Consider the following 7,622-nt stretch of genomic DNA (forward strand, 5'->3'; position numbering starts at 1 on the left):
TTTTCTGTTGATCCGCGCCATATGCTTCATGTCCAGAATAGTGTTTAGTAAAGTCTATAGTAGTGATGCTTGATTCTTCTCTCGAAGCCAGGCAATTTCCTCAGCTATTTCTTGAGAGACGTACCTTAAAATAACAAGGATTAGACGGAGGAGAGTGGCTGACAGACAAGAGTAAGAGTAAAGAGACAACTGGATAATCAATTAAGAGAGAGGAAGGGGGGCGGTGGTGGGGGTAGTCGGGGGTGTTTAGTTCGGCGGCGGCAGTGCTGGGAGCAGGACTCCGCCCCTACCAGCGCGTCTCACGTGTCCTCGCGCGTCAAGTGTACTTACGTCATACGTCGCTATATTTATATATACATATACATACATTTCCACCATATTGGGCCGCTAATACAAAGATCGGTGATTCCTTCTTCCTTCTTTCATCTTTCACATCTTGCATATTTCCATTTCTTTACCCCTACCTCTGTTGATATAGTTCTTCTACTAGTTGTAACTTCGACACATCACTTCTCCGGAATTCGGTGGTTCCTTGACCACCGTTGCCAACGCAAAATCAGTGCATTGTCATTGTCACAGGTATTAATAATGATATTAATGATAATGTATAACAATAACTTTGATGTAAACCTTTATGAAAACCCTAAAATATATTCCCAAAGAACATTGGCATTTTTTTAAAAGTGTAACTAACTGCATGAGCTTACGTTCTCAACGCTAGATCTATTTACTAAACTATCGGCTCTAACAGCTGAGAACATAGATAACACTACAAAAGCTGAATGATACCTTAGGCAGCTTAAATATGAACTTGAAAAATTTAAAATAAAAGTCCCCTAAATATTGTGTGTGTTTAGAGTGACAGGGTAAATATTAGGTAAATTAATATATTTTATTTGGCTTCAATATAGAGTCTGTCCTAATCAGTGTTAGTATGGGTTATTTTTTATCATGCAGCTCGGGTTGGCTTATTATATAATAAGTAAAACAAAAATAAATAAAATAAGTGCAGTATAAGATTTTGACAAGTTAAATAACGCAAATCCTAAAAAGTAAACAAATATAAAGATTTAGTATATATACATATATTTAACAATTGACTACCGTGAGCTTAGTAGTTTAATATTATATTATTTTTCATTTACGTATTTTGTATTTTTTTTTTTTATTGCGTATTTTTATTTTGGAAGATTCTCCCGCTATAGCAATTTTATACATGAATCTTTTTTTCGAAATAAATTAGATTATATATACATCAGACAGGGTAAATATTAAGCCAGCATTAGCCAACTATAAATCACTATGGATATATTTTTTTTTACAAATATATAATAAAAAAAAAATCATAAACCTGAGGATTCTCCTAAACATACAACGATGAATAATTATACATAAATAAAATTTTAAATACACATTAAACGAAATTTTCAGAGATCCATGTCTTAAAATGTATGCTTAAGTAAAAAAAAATTTATTACACCATAAAATGACATAAATCGTATACCAATGTCTAATCAGCACCAGATCAGAATGCATCACATTTTATGAAAAATTTCATTTTTTTTTTTTATCCTAACTGTGAATTAATTTTTGATTTGTTGTTAAGATTAATTTAATTCATTCGATTTTGGTTTATACCAATATTTTTTTAATGAAATAATCCAGAAATATCTCACCCAGCACTACACTTAGATTGATTTTAAATTAAAATATAATTTAATGTTTTCTATAATAAAAATCTTCGGATTATAATACGAAGTTGTAATGCGATCTGAGAATCGGATTTACGAAAAAGTATGACTAGATAGTTTTGGACTTATGTCCTTTCTGGAATAAACGATTTTAAGACATGAGTAAAGGAAAGTGTTATATGCTACAAAACTATAAATCTGAGAAAAATTGAATTTATTGTAAATTTAATCCTACTTTATTGGAAAACTCAATTTTTTTACTACTGAAAACTACCACGATTTAAATTTTATAAACATAAATTAAAAGGCTAAGTAAAGATTAATATTTAAAATATGCTTTATAAAAATTTCAATTATTCGTAAATTATCAAATAACAATTTCATCCACTCATTTCTTCAATTATTAATTAATTAATTTTTAATTTAATTTTTCTATATAAATAAAAAAAAAACTGCAACTTCAAATATTATGATTTCTAAGAATCTCATATTAAAGAGCTGTCGTTGAGATTAACGTATGAACATACATTTTTTATAAAACCAAATATTAAGCTGGAATATCATTTGAAAGTAAGCCGATAATATATAAATATAAATTATTAGCTTGTGTAAATTCAAATAGTTCAATGTAAGAAACCATTAAGGAACAAATGGCTGAAATATTTTTGAAAATATATCCATTTAACCTCTAGCACTCAGAAAAAATTAAAATAGATTATTTAATTAACAAAGCCGGATAAACAGTAAGTGTTAAAATAATATTGTATTAGTTTAAGAGGAAATAGCTGGATCTTTCCTCTGTAACCACACCGCTCGCTGAATTAATTTAGTAACTGGCAGCATCGGTTTTATGTCTCAGGATTTTGTAATATTCTGTTCAATTGTGTGTATATATACATGTAATCATAGAATGTATACATCATATACACAGTTTTGAGTAATAATATCCAGAAATTGATGCTAGTCTCCATTAATCAGCTATGGCGGGAATTAGTTCTTGTGATATATCATGTTTTGTTGATATTCAGTTATAAAAAAAAATGTGTTATACAAATAAACATCACTAAATATATCAATAAACAACCAAATATTCCAATATTTCCCAATCTATCAGGATAAGAATATAAAAAATTATATAATTTTTATTTTTTAATTTTCACATACCTGTGTTCCTATATATATGAAATATATAGTAAGGGTGAGTATGGACATCGTACAAAATAACGAATTCGTGTTTTTGACGAAAATGCACGTTTTGACGTCCCATGAGTCGAAATAATCAAGTCTCCAAAAATGGTATATGCGTCTGTATGTTTTAAGCCTAGCTCAAAAAATGAAAATTATGTCGATGACCAGTTAAATGCTCTTGTATATCGGCTAGGTTTTATCTCCATTAAAAAATTCTAAGAGGGCTTAAATATGGATTTTTCAAAACATTCTCCTCCAAATTATCTTTATTTTTGTTGTTAAAAACAAATTAAACAATTCTCATTGTTAGCCATAATAATTAATGAATAAATGAAAGATATTAAAGAATTTTATGAATAAAATAAGATAAAAGGAGAAATAGAAACATCTAATTCTAACGGGAAAGCCGAGCCCGGCCGATATTTCCAGATAACATTAGCACTTTGTATGTTATGTTACTGTTGCATTCTTAGCAGTTACACAATTTATATCTACTATTCAGACCTCAATGAACCCTGAAATATAAATTTTTATAGCAACAGAAAAATAGATTTTTTTGTTTATAATATTTGCCTGTCTTAAGATTTTTTTTATTTTTCAAACACATATAAACGGCTACAACTTCAATACAAGCCAACCAATCTAGACAAAACTTCGGGTAAATAAAAATAATGAGATGCGCGCACTGCACCTAAATTTTTATTTCAGGTAGTTGTACTTGTACCCAACTGTTTGGAGAAATGTTTTTAAACTTATATTTCGCATTTCTAGAATCCCTTTATATTGATTGCATAATTTTATTTATAATGAATAAACTTTATTTAAATTAAATATTGAAAATGTATTTTGCTTTTAAGCAATGAGAATACGACTAGAGTTTCAATAAAGAACGAGAAAAACGCGGATTGGTGATATCTGGATTATTTATGAAGTGACTGTAATCATATATAATTAATTATAATAATATTGTATTTAATTAATTATAACAATATTAAATTTAATTATTCTGGCGATTAAGCATTATCATAAACAGATCACTTCCTATTATAATCGTTGTTCAAAAAACCTTTCGAAGTACGGAACCTCTGACCCTTCATGGATTGTAGTGGTGCAGATTTGAATTTAATGTTCAATTATATTTGATTATTACTTAATTAATATAGATCTAAATTATATAGCATTTTAAGCAATTTTTAGAAGATTTTATTGTGATAATCTTGTTTGTTAGTAGTATTGCCATGTATAGATTAACAATTAAAAAAAGAAATGTAGTTAGAAGATATTGGAAGCTTAAAAATGTAAAAAAAAAATAAAAATATTATTACATGATCAGATGTATTAATTTTCTTATTAAAGTTATACAAATTTTACTTTTTAGACATGTTATTTATTATAATTTCATTGCATAAGAAATCAAAAATAAATTTGTATAAATATTTAATTTAAAGTAATCTCATTTACTATTTAAGAGTCAGGGATCTTTTCGGGTCCAAAAAACAGGCGGAAAACAATGCTTTTTGCTATTAAAATTTAAAAAAATTAATAATATTTAAGTTAAATTTAATTTTAAAATATTACTGTGTATGTAAAACTATAATTATAAAATATGTAGTCAACGATTTCAAATTGCAACTATCGTCTTCATCAAAACGAAGTATAGATCGTGTTATGGTCTCGTGAAGAATTCAGAACTTGCTGAGTTATTGGGTATAGTATGATGGCATTTCCTTGTCCTAAGTTCTTGCAGTCACGAACAACAAGACCCATCAATGGGTATTTCATTTTTTTTTTTTTTAATTTATTTATATATAGATTGATATTACAATCTACGACAAGCGTGGGCAATAAGTAGTAGTGTTATAAATGTGTACATTAATACCAAATTAATAAATAAAAATTATAGCAGAGCCAAAATATGTAATTAAATAATTAAAAATAAAATCACATTAGTAAAAGTAAAATGTCTATGTTATATTAATATTAAACAATATCATTTAATACTCTACATTTAATTTTACAACTTTTCGGAGTGCTCCCCCCAAGAATATAATCAAGAATAAACTTTAAACACTAACGTGTAAATATGTGTGTAAATAAAATATTTACAGTCTCCATATGAACCTGCTTTATCCTACAGGTCTAGTAAACTTGAGAGCTCTTTAAGATTCCAGCCCATCTCGTTCACCGTGTCACTGGTACACAGCCAGAGAGGTTGAATATGTGCACTGAAACTGCAATTATTCTCTAACATGTGTGGAGAATCTCGTCATTGTCAGAACTCTAATTGTTTAATTTCTTTTTCAATTTTTTTTAGAACTGGATGAGGATTGAATCAGAGGATTTGGATGATTAGAAAGGGTTAGGCAAAGTTATGAAAATTTGGCTGATACAAGATTGAGAACAAAAGGGATATGAAGTTCATGTTTCATAATTTTGTTGGGAACATCATATCTTTGACTATGGTTCTTAGGTTTTTGGATTGAGAGGATAGGACACTTTTTATGTTGAAACGTTTTACTATACCCCACAGTTCAAATCCGTAGGTCCAGATAGGTTTGAGTATTTAGGTAGTGGTATTGGTAACTGGTGGGGAGAAGTAGTCCGTATTGGGGGCCTAGTGGTCCTTTTTGTGAACTCCTGAGAGCTAATTTGAAGTTGCAGCCACGTACTAACCAATGTAGGAGTATCGAGATCAATTTCTTGGGACCGTGGAGAAATAAATATTAAATGCCCCTATTTAACCCAAAACCTTCTGATCCGAGCGCTCTTCCTCCGAACTACGCACCCGGCCGACGTGTCCCGTAAGGATAGTTTTTTTTTATCTGAAGTTTGTTATTGATCGAGATATGACAGGTCCTACTTAGTATTTGGTGTAGTTGGCTGAATCGTTGGAGTCATTCAGGTTTTTGAAGTTTAGTCTGTTCCAAGTCTTTTGTCAAGGATGAAGCAAAGATATCGTACTGTACTGGATGTTATTACAAATTTAATACATACAAATAATAAAGATATTGAACCTGAATAGATATTTGATATTCTGAACGTAAAAGATAAAAAAGAATGGTAATAAATAATAAAATAGTTTAAGATATGGATGGACGAAGGTTTTATTTACCAAATTATAAATTTAAAAAATTGTAGTTTTTCCTATTTTAGATAGAAAACTAAATTTTTGACTCTCGCAAACTACCAAAAATTGAAGTGTAAACAAATTAAATAAGATATTTAAAATATTCTTTCTAAGCAAATATGGTTACTTTTTTTAACGCCATGTAACATCTTCACCTCCTTCGTCTTCAAGCATAAAACCAAAATTGAATTTTTTCCTGAAGAAACATGTTTAAACAAGCCTACTTCTGATGAGACATGGATTCTTTTTGTATACAGCTACTGCTTCAGCCGCAGTATTTTGAGTTCTAAAATCAGTTTGGAAAACATTTAGGGGGTCTCTTAAAGGAAATTGGTATATAGATGGTATAAAGATGCGTTTTTTAATGTATTTATTCACCAATTTGTATACAAAATATAAACAAAAATTATAAATAACATCTTCGTTACATTAAATAATAATTTTAAAATAGTCTTAAAATTAATAGATAATAATAAATTCCTCATATTGCTAGTAACTATTTGTATCATGTGGTATCAGATTTGGATTATATAGTTTTAGAGATTTCCTTCTATGATTCAAGTTACATATTATACTAGAGCTTGTCAGCATTTAGAGTCTATTATTTTTAATTTGTGGAATAGGTCTACAACTTTTTTATAAATGAACAAAAATATTAAAACATTATGAATAAATAAACGGATTTTATATCAATGGAAAAATTATTCAGTCCACAATGTCTATTATTCTCTATCACTTGATCAACATTATATTGTTTAACCTCTTAAATTGGTGAAAGCAGGGGGTAAAATATTCTATAACATTGAATATTAAAATAGGTTTAGATTTCCTCCTCACATTATGCTACATATTATTGATCTTGAAGTGAAGTTTAATAGCAATTTTATGAAAAGCAAGGGATTATGAAATATTGTAATAAATAATTTTATATTGGATTGGAGAAGATTGGATAGTTCTAACAATACAAAAAAATATACAATATAAAAAAAATAAAACAAGGTTAAACAATGTATTATAAATCATGATTATAATTTTATAAAGGCATAATAGCCTACAACTGTTTGATAACAAATGTTAGCTATGATAATCTAAATAAGATCCTTGAGAATGGCCGGAATGGCCGAAACGTAGGAGTTACAAGAAAAAAAAAGTGTTTGCTTATATGAATATTTTTATTGTAACTAATAAACAAACCTGTCTCAAACGAGATATTTAATTATCTTAAAGAGAAAAAGGGGAAAAGATGGAAAAGAACGGAAAACATCATGAAAAAGAGGAAAAGAAAAAGGTAAAAAAAGAGCAGAAAAAAATTAAAAGAACCAAAGAGATGAAAAAAAAAAAGTCATGTTTTAATGCTGTACACTACTAATATTTATGTTTGTAATTATTATTATAAATTAATGTCAGATACCTCAGACACATATAGGAAAATAATCAAATACCTATCTGAAACAAAAGCTGACTACCACACATATCAGCTACGCCAGGAAAGAGCGTTCAGAGTAGTCATCAGACAATTACACCCCTCAACACCACCGGAAGCTATCAAAGAAGAACTTACGGCCATGGGATACGTAGTACGACAAGTAGTTAACGTACTAAAAGATAATAAAGAT

General features: G+C 28.7%; 1 long non-coding RNA gene across 1 annotated transcript in view; it reads left to right on the forward strand.

Moving 5' to 3' along the window:
* The first annotated feature begins 279 nt into the window (after positions 1–279).
* The window catches only part of LOC106679457 (uncharacterized), a 220,418-nt gene continuing 213,075 nt past the window's right edge, over positions 280–7,622 (forward strand). The window contains exon 1 of the long non-coding RNA XR_001342964.2: positions 280–579. This is a non-coding gene — a long non-coding RNA (uncharacterized lncRNA). The remainder of the gene's footprint in view (positions 580–7,622) is intronic.

The sequence above is a fragment of the Halyomorpha halys genome, unplaced genomic scaffold (genome assembly GCF_000696795.3).
Source record: "Halyomorpha halys isolate HHAL.00 unplaced genomic scaffold, Hhal_1.1 Scaffold205.1, whole genome shotgun sequence".
Lineage (NCBI taxonomy): Eukaryota > Metazoa > Arthropoda > Insecta > Hemiptera > Pentatomidae > Halyomorpha > Halyomorpha halys.